Here is a 16965-nt window from a genome sequence, read left to right as displayed (position 1 = left end):
GGCGAAATGGAGAGAGAGAGAGAGAGGCGAAATGGAGAGAGAGAGAGAGAGAGAGAGAGAGAGAGAGAGGTGAAATGGAGAGAGAGAGAGAGAGAGAGAGAGAGGCGAAATGGAGAGAGAGAGAGAGGCGAAATGGAGAGAGAGAGAGAGGCGAAATGGAGCGAGAGAGAGGCGAAATGGAGCGAGAGAGAGAGGCGAAATGGAGCGAGAGAGAGAGAGGCGAAATGGAGCGAGAGAGAGAGAGAGAGAGGTGAAATGGAGCGAGAGAGAGAGAGAGGCGAAATGGAGCGAGAGAGAGAGAGAGGCGAAATGGAGCGAGAGAGAGAGGCGAAATGGAGCGAGAGAGAGAGAGGCGAAATGGAGCGAGAGAGAGAGAGAGAGGCGAAATGGAGCGAGAGAGAGAGAGGGAGACGAAATGGAGCGAGAGAGAGAGAGAGACGAAATGGAGCGAGAGAGAGAGAGACGAAATGGAGCGAGAGAGAGAGAGAGACGAAATGGAGCGAGAGAGAGAGAGAGAGAGAGAGAGAGAGAGAGAGAGAGAGAGAGAGGCGAAATGGAGAGAGGCAAAATGGAGAGAGGCAAAATGGAGCGAGGCAAAATGGAGATGAAGAGAAAGGCAAAATGAAGAGCGAGATGAAGAGAGAGAGCCGAAATGGAGAGAGAGCGAGATGGATAGAGAGCAGCGAAATGGAGAGAGAGCGAGATGGATAGAGAGCAGCGAAATGGAGAGAGAGCGAGATGGATAGAGAGCAGCGAAATGGAGAGAGAGCGAGATGGATAGAGAGCAGCGAAATGGAGAGAGAGCGAGATGGATAGAGAGCAGCGAAATGGAGAGAGAGCGAGATGGAGAAAGACAGATGAGGATAGAGGGAGGGATGAGGATAGATTGAGAAGACTAGTCCTGAGAGCTATTCACACTGTTGTCAGCTCATCTGCACCCTAAAACAATAAATGTAAGAGAAAAGGCATCATGGTTGATTTTACATTAATTTCACGCTTGGTGCAACAATGTTCCATCTGTGCCCACAAAATGGCAGCTTTGGCTGAGAGCTCATAGCTGGATGGCTTTGGGGATTTCATTAGCCAGCACCACGGGGGGGGGGGGGGGTGGGGGGGGGGGGGGGGGGGTTCTGGCCGATGGGGGACACAGTTGTGATAACTGCAGGTCCAGTTCTAATAACTAAAAACATTAAGAATCACAGCGGTTCGGAAGGGGATTGTTGTACTCGGACAGTGCCAGCAACTTCCATTTATAAAATAAGAGGGATATTATGGGGAGATTCAGATGAAACTGTCTGTTGTAATTTATCCACCTGGGGTTTGAGCTTAAGGCCCTTCCTCATGTCTTTAAAACCAAACTATTAGACAGACTTGTATAAAAGTTATGTAAAAAAGCACAGACAGTGGATCCAGTTCAGTATTTATTTCTTTAAAACGAATTTCACAGCTACTGTCTGCTACCATAAGGAACATCCATCCATACTGCTGTACCACCAAGCACTTTAAAAACGTAATCATTTAAAAACTTGTGATTCCCCCCTGCTTACAATCTCTGCTATGCTAATAGTGTCTATTATGCTACCTGGTGGTCCCGTAAAGCTGGAAATCTCCTCTGTGCACTCTGAAACATTTTATTTGGCAATATCCACTGACCAAGGGGGAAATGTGAATGTGAAAGGACCGACGCTCATCATCCCCCAGCCCTGGACTGTTCCTTTGTAAATTAGAACTTTAACTGGATCCTAATAATTGTAAAATGGAAATACACTAATATATATACAGTTGAAGTCAGATGTTTCATAGACTTTAGCCAAATACATTTAAACTCCGTTTTTCACAATTCCTGACATTTAATCCTAGTAAATATTCCCTGTTTTAGGTCAGTTAGGATCACCACTTTATTTTAAGAATGTGAAATGTGAGAATAATAGCAGAGAATTATTTCTTTCAGCTTTTATTTCTTTCATCACATCCCCAGTGGGTCAGAAGTTTACACACACTCAATTATTATTGGTAGCATTGCCGTTAAATTGTTTAACTTGGGTCAAACGTTTCGGGTAACCTTCCACAAGCTTCCCACAATAAGTTGGGTGAATTTTGGCCGATTCCTCCTGACAGAGCTGGTGTAACTGAGTCAGGTTTGTAGGCCTCCCTACACACTTTTTCAGTTCTGCCCACACATTTTCTATAGGATTGAGGTCAGGGTTTTATGGATGGCCACTCCAATACCTTGACTTTGTTGTCCTTAAGCCATTTTGCCACAACTTTGGAAGTATGCTTGGGGTCATTGTCCATTTGGAAGAACCATTTGCGATCAAGCTTTAACTTCCTGACTGATGTCTTGAGATGTTGCAGGAGGGACTGGTGCACTTCACAAAATAGATAGCTTCATGAAGAAAGAAAATTGTGTATATAATTTTCCTTCTTCATGAAGCTATCTATTTTGTGAAGTGCACCAGTCCCTCCTGCAGCAAAGCACCCCCACAACATGATGCTGCCACCCCCGCGCTTCACGGTTGGGATGGTGTTCTTCAGCTTGCACGCCTCACCTTTTTTCCTAAGTTCGTCCATCACCAAAGTTTGTCCATCTCTAGGAGCCAGAACGCGTCTCCTTCCTCGGTGGTATGACAGCTGCGTGGTACCATGGTGTTCATACTTGCATACTATTGTTTGTACAGAGGAACGTGGTACCTTCAGGCGTTTGGAAATTGCAACCAAGGATGAACCAGACTTGTGGAGGTCTACAATTATTTTCTGAAGTCTTGGCTGACTTCTTTTGATTTTCCCATGATGTCAAGCAAAGAGGCACTGAGTTTGAAGGTAGGCCTTGAAATACATTCACAGGTACACCTCCAATTGACTCAAATTATGTCAATTAGCCTATCAGAAGCTTCTATAGCCATATAATTTTCTGGAATTTTCCAAGCTATTTAAAGGCCTAGTCCACTTCGTGCATGCAAACTTCTGACCAACTGGACTTGTGATGGTGAATTATAGGTGAAATAATCTGTCCGTAAACAATTGTTGGAAAAATTACTTGTGTCATGCTCAAAGTAGATGTCCTAACCGACTTGCCAAAACCATATTTAGTTAACAAGAAGTTTGTGGAGTGGTTGAAAAATGAGTTTTAATGACTCCAACCTAAGTGTATGTAAACTTCAACTGTATAAAATACACACACACACACACACATATATGTGTATATACACACACTTATATATATATATATATATAAGTGTGTGTATATACACACACATATATGTATGTGTACATATTTATGTATGCACACACATACTTCCATTCAAAAGGTAGGGGTCACTTAGAAATGTCCTTGTTTGTCAAAGAAAAAATAAAAAAATTGCCCATTAAAGTAACATCAAACTGATCAGAAATACAGTGTAGACATTGTTAATGTTGAAACTGACTATTGTAGCTGGAAACGGCTGATTTATAATGGAATATCTACATAGGCGGACAGAGGCCCATTATCAGCAACCATCACTCCTGTGTTCCAATGGCATGTTGTGTTAGCTAATCCAAGTTTATCATTTTAAAAAGGCTAATTGATCGTTAGAAAACCCTTTTGCAATCATGTTAGCACAGCTGAAAACTGTTGTTCTAATTAAAGAAGAAATAAAACTGTCCTTCTTTAGACTAGTTGGCCTTCTTCAGCATTTGTGGGTTCGATTACAGGCTCAAAATGGCCAGAAATAAAGTACTTTCTTCTGAAACTCGTCAGTCTATTCTTGTTCTGAGAAATGGAGACTATTCCATGCGAGAAACTGCCAAGACACTGAAGATTTCGTACAATGCTGTGTACTACTCCCTTCACAGAATAGCGCAAACTGGCTCTAACCAGAAAATAAATTAGAGTGGGAAGCCCCGGTGCACAATTGAGCAAGAGGACAAGTACATTTAGTGTGTCTAGTTTGAGAAACAGACTGGCAGATTCATTAAATAGTACCCGCAAAACACCAGTTTCAATGTTAACAGTGAAGAGACGAATTCGAGATGCTGGCCATCTAGACAGAGTTCCTCTGTCCAGTGTCTGTTATTTTGCTCATCTTTAATCTTTTATTGGCCAGTCTGAGATATGGCTTTTCTTTGCAACTCTGCCTAGAAAGCCAGCATCCCAGAGTCACCTCTTCTCACAAACACACACAAAAGATTGGACACCTACTCATTCTAGGGTTTTCCTTTAGCTTGACTATTTTCTACATTGTAGAATAATAGTGAAGACATCCAAACTATAAAATAAGACTCAGAACATTGTCGTCACCAAAAAAGTGTTTAAATAAATCAAAATAAATGTTATACATATCTGGTATTCTTCAAATTAGACACGTTTTTCCTGGATGACAGCTTTGCACACTCTTGGCATTCTCTCAACCAGCTTCATGAGAAATGCTTTTCCAACAGTCTTGAATGAGTTCCCACATATGCTGAGCACTTGTTGACTGCTTTTCCTTCACTCTGCGGTCCAACTCATCCCAAACCATCTCAATTAGGTTGGGTGATTGTGGAGGACAGGTCATCTGATGCAGCACCATCACTCTCCTTCTTGGTTAAATAGCCCTTACTTTTTTTTCTTTCAACTTTATTTAACAAGGTAGGCCAGTTGAGAACAAGTTCTCATTTAAAACTGCAATCTGGCAAAGATAAAGCAAAGCAGTGCGACACAAACAACAGACTTACACATTGGATAAAACAAACGTATAGTCATTAACACAATAGAAAAACCTATATACAGTGTGTGCAAATGTAGTAAGATCACAGCCTGGAGGTGTGTTGAGTCAGGATCCTGTTCAAAAACAACGTGATAGTCCCACGAAGCGCAAACCAGATGGGACAGTGTATCGCTAAAGAATGCTGTGGTAGCCATGCTGGTTAAGTGTGCCTTGAATTCTAAATGAATCAGTATCACCAGCAAAGCACCCCCACACTATCACACCTCCTCCTCCATGCTTCACGGTAGGAACCACATATGCGGAGATCATCCGTTCACCTACACTGTGTATCAAAAATCTCAAATTTAGACTCAGATCAAAAGGACAGATCTTCACCGGTCTAAATGTCCATTGCTAGTGTTTTTTTAGCCCAAGCAAGTCTCTTCTTCTTATTGGTGTCCTTTAGTGGTTTCTTCGCAGCAATTCGACCATGAAGGCCTGATTCACATAGTCTCTTCTGAACAGTTGATGTGTCTATTAGCATTTATTTGGACTGCAATCTGAGGTGCAGCAGAGCAAACTCTGGGTCTTCCTTTCCTGTGGTGGTCCTCATGAGAGCCAGTTTCATCATACCACAGCAGAGGTAACTCTGGGTCTTCCTTTCCTGTGGTGGTCCTCATGAGAGCCAGTTTCATCATACCACAGCAGAGCAAACTCTGGGTCTTCCTTTCCTGTGGTGGTCCTCATGAGAGCCAGTTTCATCATACCACAGCAGAGGTAACTCTGGGTCTTCCTTTCCTGTGGTGGTCCTCATGAGAGCCAGTTTCATCATACCACAGCAGAGGTAACTCTGGGTCTTCCATTCCTGTGGTGGTCCTCATGAGAGCCAGTTTCATCATACCACAGCAGAGGTAACTCTGGGTCTTCCTTTCCTGTGGTGGTCCTCATGAGAGCCAGTTTCATCATACCACAGCAGAGCAAACTCTGGGTCTTCCTTTCCTGTGGTGGTCCTCATGAGAGCCAGTTTCATCATACCACAGCAGAGGTAACTCTGGGTCTTCCTTTCCTGTGGTGGTCCTCATGAGAGCCAGTTTCATCATACCACAGCAGAGCAAACTCTGGGTCTTCCTTTCCTGTGGTGGTCCTCATGAGAGCCAGTTTCATCATACCACAGCAGAGGTAACTCTGGGTCTTCCTTTCCTGTGGTGGTCCTCATGAGAGCCAGTTTCATCATACCACAGCAGAGGTAACTCTGGGTCTTCCATTCCTGTGGTGGTCCTCATGAGAGCCAGTTTCATCATACCACAGCAAAGGAAACTCTGGGTCTTCCTTTCCTGCGGTGGTCCTCATGAGAGCCAGTTTCATCATACCACAGCAGAGGTAACTCTGGGTCTTCCTTTCCTGTGGTGGTCCTCATGAGAGCCAGTTTCATCATACCACAGCAGAGGTAACTCTGGGTCTTCCTTTCCTGTGGTGGTCCTCATGAGAGCCAGTTTCATCATACCACAGCAGAGGTAACTCTGGGTCTTCCATTCCTGCGGTGGTCCTCATGAGAGCCAGTTTCATCATACCACAGCAGAGGTAACTCTGGGGCTTCCATTCCTGCGGTGGTCCTCATGAGAGCCAGTTTCATCAGAGCGCATGATGGTTTTTGTGACTGTACTTGAAGCTTTCAAAGTTCTAGAAATTTTCCAGATTGACTATGTCTGAAAGTAATGATGGACAGTCATTTCTCTTTGCTTATTTGAGCTATTCTTGCCATAATATGCACTTGGTCTTTTACCAAATAGGGCTATCTTCTGTGTCCCACCCCTACCTTGTCACAACACAACTGATTGGCTGAAACGCATAGAGGAAAGAAATTCCACAAATGTTAAATGTACAAGGCACACCAGTTAATTGAAATCCAGGTGACGACCTCATGAAGCTAGTTGAGAGAATGCCAAGAGTGTGCAAAGCGGTCATCAAGGTAAAAGAACCTTTGAAGAACCTCGAATATTACATGTATTTTGATTTGTTGAAAAACATTGTGGTCACTACATGATTACATGCGTGTTATTTCATAGTTTTGATGTCTTCACTATTATTCTACAACGTAGAAAATAGTAAAAAGAAAAACCCTTGAATGAGAAGGTGTCCAAACTTTTGACTGGTACTGTATATCTATACACACAAAACTATGTGGACACCCCTTCAAATTAGTCCACACAGCCATGCAATTTCCATAGACAAACATTGGGAGTAGAATGGCCTTAATGAAGCGCTCAGTGATCTGGAGTGATGAATCACGCTTCCCCATCTGGAACTCTGACTGACGAATCTGGGTTTGGGGGATGCCAGGAGAACGCTACCCGCCCCAATGCATAGTGGCAACTGTAAAGTTTGGTGGAGGAGGAACAATGGTCTGGGGCTGTTTTTCATGGTTCGGGCTAGGCCCCTTAGTTCCAGTGAAGGGAAATCTTAATGCTACAACATACAATAATATTCTAGACAATTCAGTGCTTCTAACTTTGTGGCAACAGTTTGGGAAGGCCCTTTCCTGTTTCAGCATGACAATGCTCCCATGCACAAAGCGAGGTCCATACAGAAATTGTTTGTCAAGATTGGTGTGGAAGAACTTGACTGGCCTGCACAGAGCCCTGACTTCAACCCCCGACTGCAAACCAGGCCTTATCGCCCAACATCAGTGCCCGACCTCACGAATGCTTGTGGCTGAATGGAAGCAAGTCCCTGCAGCAATGTTTCAACATCTAATGCCTACATACTCAACTGGCGGACAGCAGACCGGATCCCGACCCAGAACGGGGTTTGTTAGTATGTCGATTAATTACATTATCCATCCGGACCATTGCCACCTAGGAAATGTGTGACCTGACTTCCTCAAATAGTACTTGAATACCCCTGATCTAGTGGAAAGCCTTCCCAGAGGAGTGGAGGCTGTTATAGCAGCAAAGAGGGGACCAACTTCATATTAATGCCCATGATTTTGGAATGAGTAGTTCAACTAGGTGTCCACATACTTTTGGGGCTTGTAGTGTACACAGCTCCTTACACCAAAATACTCTTCTCCTTAACATGAGTCCTTGTGATATGTGTGTGTGTGTCCCTTGAGAGGCCTGTGGGTCAGCTGGTCTTGTTTAGTAGGTAGCAGCAGCTGGGGTACAGCATGGCTGGATGAGCATACAAACTACCTGTGTCAGGATCCACATGTTCACACACACACACACACACACACGCCTCCAGCAAGGTGAGGAGGACTACTTCACCGGTCTGCACCACTAGTGCAGGAAAAACACATGTTTTCCATAATCATGTTTTTGGGGAACATATGCATACTGGATACGAGGTCATCCACATTGGATAGGTAAAGCATATGGGTTTCCAGGGGGGGGGGGGGGGGAATAGGAAAATACATCGTTTTCTCCCATTTCATGCATACTGAGCACAACTCTGAGCTCCAACAATGGAACGCTTTACTTGACCAGAGCAATACTTGTACAGACAGTGACAGTAGAGCTCGAGGACAAATCCTTGGCATTCAACAGAAAGGAAAGGCTGAGAACGTTTTTGTTCCGAGTGTGTATTCTTTCTGAATGTACACATTAGAAATACTATGTCTGTATTTACTTCACCTCAACTATATCGTCAAGAAGGAAAGAAAGTGTTTACTTAGGAAATAAATTAAATGCTGTCTTTGCTCATCAAGGTATTCATTTGGATTGGCAGGCAGGGGAGAATACAATAAGGGTAGAGAGAGGAGGAGAGAAAAGGATGGTTGTTTCCACAGAGGTGAGTGGAGACTGAGGCAGAACGGGAAAGAGCGAACAGGCAGGAAGTAACACATTCAGCCTCCAGTGGGCTGTCGCCTTGGGCTCCACATTGACTGACGTGGAGGACACACAAAGCTAACACCTGACTAGTCCTTTTTCTACACTCACATGCCCTCCCATTGGGCCGCAGTGTTGTTGTTGCTGAATCTGTTGAAATTCTAAATTGTTGTATCAGGAGTTATGTGCATGCTTCCACAAATAAAAACACAGACACTTCTAATCCAGATTGAGAGTATAAATGGATTTGGTTACTCGTCGTAAGGGAGAATTCAACGTTGAAGGCGGAGGGAAAATGCATTAGCTTGAACTCTATACAGGCCTTATTGCACGCCATTTTACAACCTACAGGTTTAAAGAAATTGTGAAAAGTGCTATTATTGTAACAGCGTTGTTGAATCATGCCAGAAGAGTGTTCTCCTTGAATCATGTTGGAGTTCATAGAATATTGCTCAAAAAAAAAAAAAGAGCTAATGGGCTCTCCAATCACGGCTAAAAAGGGACACCTCACCGCTAGACACTACTTGGGGTGTTTTTCCAGTTTACCTGCATAATTATGAGCGATGAGAGGGTGTTTCAGACATAATTATGCCCTATAGCTAGCTGGATTTTTTATTTTCATGACGGGAGAGTTCATCCAATGACGTCACTGGTTGATTGAGCCTGCTTTCTGATCTAAAAATGAATCAAGTCATGTTTTGTAGCAATTATTGTGGCCTTTGTGTTTCGCCAATTGTGTGATCACGCTGGCAGCGAGTAGATATCGTTGTCCTTGTTAAATAGAGCTATGGACTTTTCTCAATGACATTCCCATTTATCAGGACATTGCAGCACATCAAGTTTGATTCAATTTCAATGGCTTTGTAAAGACTACGGCTTGCCGGGAGCCACACTTCCTTGATCCCACACTCGAAGGCAGGCTTTATAAACAAGAGTGTTACTAGTTTAGAAGAGCTATGTTACAGTGCACTGAGATTGCTAAATAATTTGGCTGCTTCTGAGAATTCCTCTTTCCAAGACTACATTATTTTTTACATTCTTTCACATAAGAACATACAGTCCTATTTATTTGAGCCAGAAGACACAAAAAGGAGTTGACAGCTGGGGATAAAAAAATAATTACGAGACTAGCAAGCATTTGCAGCCTAGACAAGCTGGACCAGGACAAGTAGTGCATTTGGAAAGAATTCAGACCCCTTGTCCTTTTCTACATTTTGTTACATTACGGCCTTATTCTAAAATGTATGAAATAGTCCCCCCCCCATCAATCTACACACAATGCCCCATTATGACAAAGCAAAAACAGGTTTTACAATATTTTTGCAAATGTATAGAAAAGTAAATGTAAAAATATTCATATTCATATCACATTTACACAAGTATGCAGACCCTTTACTCAGTTCTTTGTTGAAGCACCTTTGGCAGCGATTACAGCTTCGATGCTTCTTGGGTATGACGCTACAAGCTTGGAATACCCGTATTTGGGGAGTTTCTCCCACTCTTCTCTGCAGATCCTCTCAAAGCTCCATTCATCTTTCCCTCAATCCTGACTAGTCTCCAAGTCGCTGACGCTGAAAAACATCCCCACAGCATGATGCTGTCACCACCATGCTTTACGATGAAAAACATCCCCACAGCATGATGCTGTCACCACCATGCTTCACAGTATGGATGGTGCAAGGTTCTCCTGATGTGACGCTTGGCAATCATGCCAAAGAGTTCAATCTTGGTTTCATCAGACCAGAGAATCTTGTTTCTCATGATCTGAGAGTCCTTTAGGTGCCTTTTGGCAAACTCCAAGCGGGATGTCATGTGCCTTTTACTGAGGAGTGGCTTCTGTCTGGCCACTCTACCATAAAAGCCTGATTGGTGGAGTGCTGCAGAGATGGTTGTCCTTTTGGTAAGTTCTCCCATCTCCACAGAGGAACTCTGTCAGAGTGACCCTTGGGTTCTTGGTCACCTCCCTGTCTAAGACACTTCTCCCCCGATTGCTCAGTTTGGCTGGGCGGCCAGCTTTGGGAAGAGTCTGTTGGCTGATGGGATGCCTTCCTCTTCGAAGTGAGGGGAAAATCGATAAAATAACATTCCCTTTGAAAGTATGATGACATGGCAACCCCACCAACTGGGGTTGATGGGGTTTCCATTTAACATTGCAAGTCAACTTAAAGCTGAATGAAAAGCTAACAACTTGCAAAGCTCTGTAAATATAACCCTAGAGCTAATGCAAGACATTTTACAAGAACACTATATTGGGAGTATAACTGAGCAGCAGACCTACAGCGAATGGTGTTAACATGAGCATGCAGGATTTACAAGGTACATGCATAAATAGTCCCAAGTTTGCCCAAGTCAAAGACAGTCAACACACATAGTTGCTAGAAACAGGAGGCGTATAAATGGAAACAGATGAGTGAATAATGGATTAGGGGAAGGTACAGTGGGTGAACTCTTCTCCATATTCTCCTGTCAGAGTTCTTAATATGAACACAGCGGGGCCCTGGGCTGCCACAGTCTAACCAGGCAGGTGATGGCTCTCTGGCCAGGAGCTGCCACAGCCTAACCAGCCAGGTGATGGCTCTCTGGCCAGGAGCTGGGCAGCCACAGCCTATACAGCCAGGTGATGGCTCTCTGGCCAGGAGCAGGGCTGCCACAGCCTAACCAGCCAGGTGATGGCTCTCTGGCCAGGAGCTGCCACAGCCTAACCAGCCAGGTGATGGCTCTCTGGTCAGGAGCTGCCACAGCCTAACCAGCCAGGTGATGGCTCTCTGGCCAGGAGCTGCCACAGCCTAACCAGCCAGGTGATGGCTCTCTGGCCAGGAGCTGGGCAGCCACAGCCTATACAGCCAGGTGATGGCTCTCTGGCCAGGAGCAGGGCTGCCACAGCCTAACCAGCCAGGTGATGGCTCTCTGGCCAGGAGCTGCCACAGCCTAACCAGCCAGGTGATGGCTCTCTGGTCAGGAGCTGCCACAGCCTAACCAGCCAGGTGATGGCTCTCTGGCCAGGAGCTGCCACAGCCTAACCAGCCAGGTGATGGCTCTCTGGCCAGGAGCTGGGCAGCCACAGCCTATACAGCCAGGTGATGGCTCTCTGTCCAGGAGCTGGGCAGCCACAGCCTATACAGCCAGGTGATGGCTCTCTGGCCAGGAGCAGGGCTGCCACAGCCTAACCAGCCAGGTGATGGCTCTCTGGCCAGGAGCTGGGCTGCCACAGCCTAACCAGCCAGGTGATGGCTCTCTGGCCAGGAGCTGGGCTGCCACAGCCTAACCAGCCAGGTGATGGCTCTCTGGCCAGGAACTGGGCTGCCACAGCCTAACCAGCCAGGTGATGGCTCTCTGGCCAGGATCTGGGCTGCCACAGCCTAACCAGCCAGGTGATGGCTCTCTGGCCAGGAGCTGGGCTGCCACAGCCTAACCAGCCAGGTGATGGCTCTCTGGCCAGGAGCTGGGCTGCCACAGCCTAACCAGCCAGGTGATGGCTCTCTGGCCAGGAGCAGGGCTGCCACAGCCTAACCAGCCAGGTGATGGCTCTCTGGCCAGGAGCTGGGCAGCCACAGCCTATACAGCCAGGTGATGGCTCTCTGGCCAGGAGCAGGGCTGCCACAGCCTAACCAGCCAGGTGATGGCTCTCTGGCCAGGAGCTGGGCTGCCACAGCCTAACCAGCCAGGTGATGGCTCTCTGGCCAGGAACTGGGCTGCCACAGCCTAACCAGCCAGGTGATGGCTCTCTGGCCAGGAGCTGGGCTGCCACAGCCTAACCAGCCAGGTGATGGCTCTCTGGCCAGGAGCTGGGCTGCCACAGCCTAACCAGCCAGGTGATGGCTCTCTGGCCAGGAGCTGGGCTGCCACAGCCTAACCAGCCAGGTGATGGCTCTCTGGCCAGGAGCTGGGCTGCCACAGCCTAACCAGCCAGGTGATGGCTCTCTGGCCAGGAGCTGGGCAGCCACAGCCTATACAGCCAGGTGATGGCTCTCTGGCCAGGAGCAGGGCTGCCACAGCCTAACACCCAGGTGATGGCTCTCTGGCCAGGAGCTGCCACAGCCTAACCAGGCAGGTGATGGCTCTCTGGTCAGGAGCTGCCACAGCCTAACCAGCCAGGTGATGGCTCTCTGGCCAGGAACTGGGTTGCCACAGCCTAACCAGCCAGGTGATGGCTCTCTGGCCAGGAGCTGGGCTGCCACAGCCGAACCAGCCAGGTGATGGCTCTCTGGCCAGGAGCTGGGCTGCCACAGCCTAACCAGCCAGGTGATGGCTCTCTGGCCAGGAGCTGGGCTGCCACAGCCTAACCAGCCAGGTGATGGCTCTCTGGCCAGGAGCTGGGCTGCCACAGCCTAACCAGCCAGGTGATGGCTCTCTGGCCAGGAGCTGGGCTGCCACAGCCTAACCAGCCAGGTGATGGCTCTCTGGCCAGGAGCTGGGCTGCCACAGCCTAACCAGCCAGGTGATGGCTCTCTGGCCAGGAGCTGGGCTGCCACAGCCTAACCAGCCAGGTGATGGCTCTCTGGCCAGGAGCTACCACAGCCTAAACAGCCAGGTGATGGCTGTCTGGCCAGGAGCTGGGATGCCACAGCCTAACCAGTCAGGTGATTGCTCTCTGGCCAGGAGCTGGGCTTCCACAGCCTAACCAGTCAGGTGATTGCTCTCTGGCCAGGAGCTGGGCTGCCACAGCCTAACCAGTCAGGTGATGGCTCTCTGGCCAGGAGCTGGGCTGCCACAGCCTAACCAGCCAGGTGATGGCTCTCTGGCCAGGAGCTGGGCTGCCACAGCCTAACCAGCCAGGTGATGGCTCTCTGGCCAGGAGCTGGGCAGCCACAGCCTATACAGCCAGGTGTGACTTTGGTCGGAAGTAGTGCACTAGTTGTAGATGTTTGAGACTGAGCTCCAGATTAGAGCCATTAGGCCACCTGTTTAGGATGGGCCAGGTAGTGTGCTAGGCTATATGGGGAATAGGCAGTTACTGGAGCCACTGCTCCTGGCCAGAGAGCCATCACCTGGCTGGTTAGGCTGTGGCAGCCCAGCTACTGGCCAGGAGCAGTGGCTCCAGTAACTGCCTATTCCCCATATAGCCTAGCACACTACCTGGCCCATCCTAAACAGGTGGCCTAATGGCTCTAATCTGGAGCTCAGTCTCAAACATCTACAACTAGTGCACTACTTCCGACCAAAGTCACAGAGTACTATAGAGAATAGGGTCCGCTGAAGCCCCTGGGTAGAATTGGTTTACCCTCATTCAATCATAACCTTTGCTGACGGAGATGCACCAAGATACTGATCCAGAGGCAGCTTTGTGTTTTCAGCCTAGAAACATGAGGTGTATGAATGGGGACACAGGAGAGTGAATTATGGGTTCGGTAAATACATGTACAGAAATTGTATTTCTATGTGTATTCACACAGTGTCTAGTGGTAACTTCAGCAGCAGTCTCTCCGGGTAAGTCCTGGAGGGCAGTGGAGTATGCAAGGTTCTGTCATATTTATCTCAACACCTAATTGATTCCCCCCGATCAATTAATTGGACATGTCACAGAAGTGCTCCAGGTGAGAATTGGTTGCCAATGATTACTTTCTCTCAAATAATTAATTACCAGAGCTAACTAATTAAGTTCTGGAGCGTGGTGATAAGTTCTGGGACATGGTGATAACCTGAATTCCCCGGAGCGGCAGAATTAGTGACCGACATGTGAAGCACTTTGGCTCCTGATATAAAGAAGGGAAACACTAATGGTGGGAGCCTCCATTTGCCCATTTCACTTCCTTGATTTGGTCGGACAGGGGAAACAGAAGAGGAACAATCTACCTGACTACTTCTGAATGCAATTCAGAATCACAACCACTTCAAACCCCTCAGGTTATTAATAGCAAATGTAACAATATCAACACTGTTAGAGGATTGACTGAGGTCATATGTGGCTGTAGCTGATTGTGTTGAATACACCCACACAACAACAACAAAAAGAGCTTCAAGTGTTTGGATTAAAAAGAAAGAAAAACCCTCTCATTGAATACTGCATGCATTTAGTCAATGACTTGAAAGGCCTCAGGTTATTAGAAATTAATGTGATGGCACAAACAGAGGATTGACAGCAGTCAAAGAAGACTGGTCCATCGTAACCAAACCTGGTTGTGTTTATACCGTGTACTGTGCTTAGTGTATAAGCAAAGGCCTATAAAATCACACGGTCAGAAAAAAGAGAAGAAATTTAACACATCAATCCAAATCCACACTGTAAACTCTGGATCGTATTCATGAAAAAGTGCTGTACATTAAATCCATTGTGGCTACTCGCCTCCTACACCCAGATTAGGGCGATAGACCAAATGAATGTATGTTTTAGCGCGACATTCCAAATGCCTGTATTGCAAGAATAAAGGTTTATGTTGTTGTTTTTATGCACCTTTAGGTCTTTTTGGTGTTCTGTATGCTTCTTTCCTTTTACACACACACCAAGCCCCTCCCCCTGCCACTCACAACAACAAGCCCCTCCCCCTGCCACTCACAACAACAAAGATGAAAGATCACTTCTTCCTCTCTGACAAGCAGTTTCAACTCACTATTTGCATTTGAGATTTGGTCCAACAGAAACGGTCATATGGACACAAACACATTCACAATATTTTACTGTAATAGAGGATAACGACCTTTCTAATGATACAATTTTATGTCTCAACTCCTCATTGGCAACTCGTTCTCTTTCTGAGAAATAAGGTAGACCATTTGATTTCAACATCTGAACACAGTGTAAAGGCCAGCCTGCTGTTCAAACAGTTGGAGACTGACAGAATGGTGTGTTCATAACAATTCATCTGTTCTACCTTGTCATCTAGCAAACAGTTGGCTAAACTTGAAATATAAGATTCGCTGGCTACTCACTAGCACGTGGCCTGTGCTTGAGAGATTGTATTATGAGACATAAGTTAATTCCCTATAATGCCTGCTATAAGAAGTTAGTCATTAGTGAATGTGCATTATGCATGGTTCTGGTCATTTCTTTCCCAAAAAGGTAATTTTCATAGACTTGAAAGTCAGATCAGTGATTATGGCAAAAATGCAGATTTTAATTAAATAATTAGTGGGTCTTATGGTTGTGGAAGGCTTATATTTAGCCTGGGTATAATTTCACAAGCCCTAAATTCACTTGATTATTGCTGACTGTTTGAAATGCAGTGTATTATACACACACACACACACACACCTTCCTAATATTGAGTTGCACCCCCCTTTTTTAGCCCTTAGAAAAGCCTCAATTCAACGGGGCATGGACTCTACAATGTGTTGAAAGCGTTCCACAGGGATGCTGGCCCAAGTTGACAACTGTGGGAAGAATTGGAGTCAAGTTGGCTGGATGTCCTTTGGGTGGTGGACCATTGTTGATACACGGGAAACTGTTGTGTGAAAACCCCAGCAGCATTGCAGTTCTTGACACTACTACCATACCCCGTTCAACAGCACTTAAATCTTTTGTCTTGCCCATTCACCCTCTGAATGTCTCAATCTTCTTTAACCTGTCTCCTCCACTTAATCTACACTGACTGAAGTCAGTAGGAGACCTATAACTGGTGTCTCTAGAGAGACTAGCGCCATCCTGTGGCAGAACAGAGTATTGCAGTGAAGCAACATTTAGTCCAATATTTTATTTACCATTTATTTAACTAGAAAAATTAGTTAAGAACAAATTCTTATTTTACAATGACGGCCTACCCCGGCCAAACCCTCCCTTAGCCAAGACGACGCTGGGCCAATTGTGCGCTTCCCAATGGGACTCCGGTTGTGATACAACCCGGGATCGAACCAGGGTCTGTAGTGACGCCTCTAGCACTGAGATGCAGTGCCTTAGAACGCTGCGCCACTCGTTCGTGTGGGCGTGATTCCATTTATATTAGAATGCTGCGCCACTCGTTCGTGTGGGCGTGATTCCATTTATATTAGAACGCTGCGCCACTCGTTCGTGTGGGCGTGATGCCATTTATATTAGAACGCTGCGCCACTCGTTCGTGTGGGCGTGATTCCATTTATATTAGAATGCTGCGCCACTCGTTCGTGTGGGCGTGATTCCATTTATATTAGAACGCTGCGCCACTCGTTCGTGTGGGCGTGATGCCATTTATATTAGAATGCTGCGCCACTCGTTCGTGTGGGCGTGATTCCATTTATATTTGTGGTGATTGTGATCCTACATATTCTGAAACTGAAATAATACTTATAGACAAATCTTCGAGGTAGGCCTAAGCTGTGGGGGGGACACCAGTTGGTAACTAGGCTGAAGATTTAAAATCACAGAGGAACTGAAGTAAACTCATACTTGGACTATCAATCTCCTTAATTCAGACAGACACCAATGCAGAGGACACCCCCCCCCCCCCCCCCCCCCCGGTTGTCAGTGCTACATGCAGGTAAGGACCTGTTCTGTCTGCCCCCTGCCCTGCGTGGGCACCTGGCAGTGACAGCAGGAGGCTGTGGAATTCCTCTGCGGCGTG

At 46.5% G+C, this 16965-nt stretch overlaps 1 protein-coding gene across 2 annotated transcripts in view; it reads right to left on the bottom strand.

Annotated features, from left to right (window-relative positions):
• Positions 1–16965, bottom strand: part of LOC139407287 (ATPase family AAA domain containing 2B) — a 154225-nt gene that overhangs the window by 79791 nt on the left and 57469 nt on the right. The gene's annotated exons all lie outside the window — the stretch shown is intronic.

The sequence above is a fragment of the Oncorhynchus clarkii genome, chromosome 4 (genome assembly GCF_045791955.1).
Source record: "Oncorhynchus clarkii lewisi isolate Uvic-CL-2024 chromosome 4, UVic_Ocla_1.0, whole genome shotgun sequence".
Lineage (NCBI taxonomy): Eukaryota > Metazoa > Chordata > Actinopteri > Salmoniformes > Salmonidae > Oncorhynchus > Oncorhynchus clarkii.
This window is presented reverse-complemented; position numbering and strand designations above follow the sequence as displayed.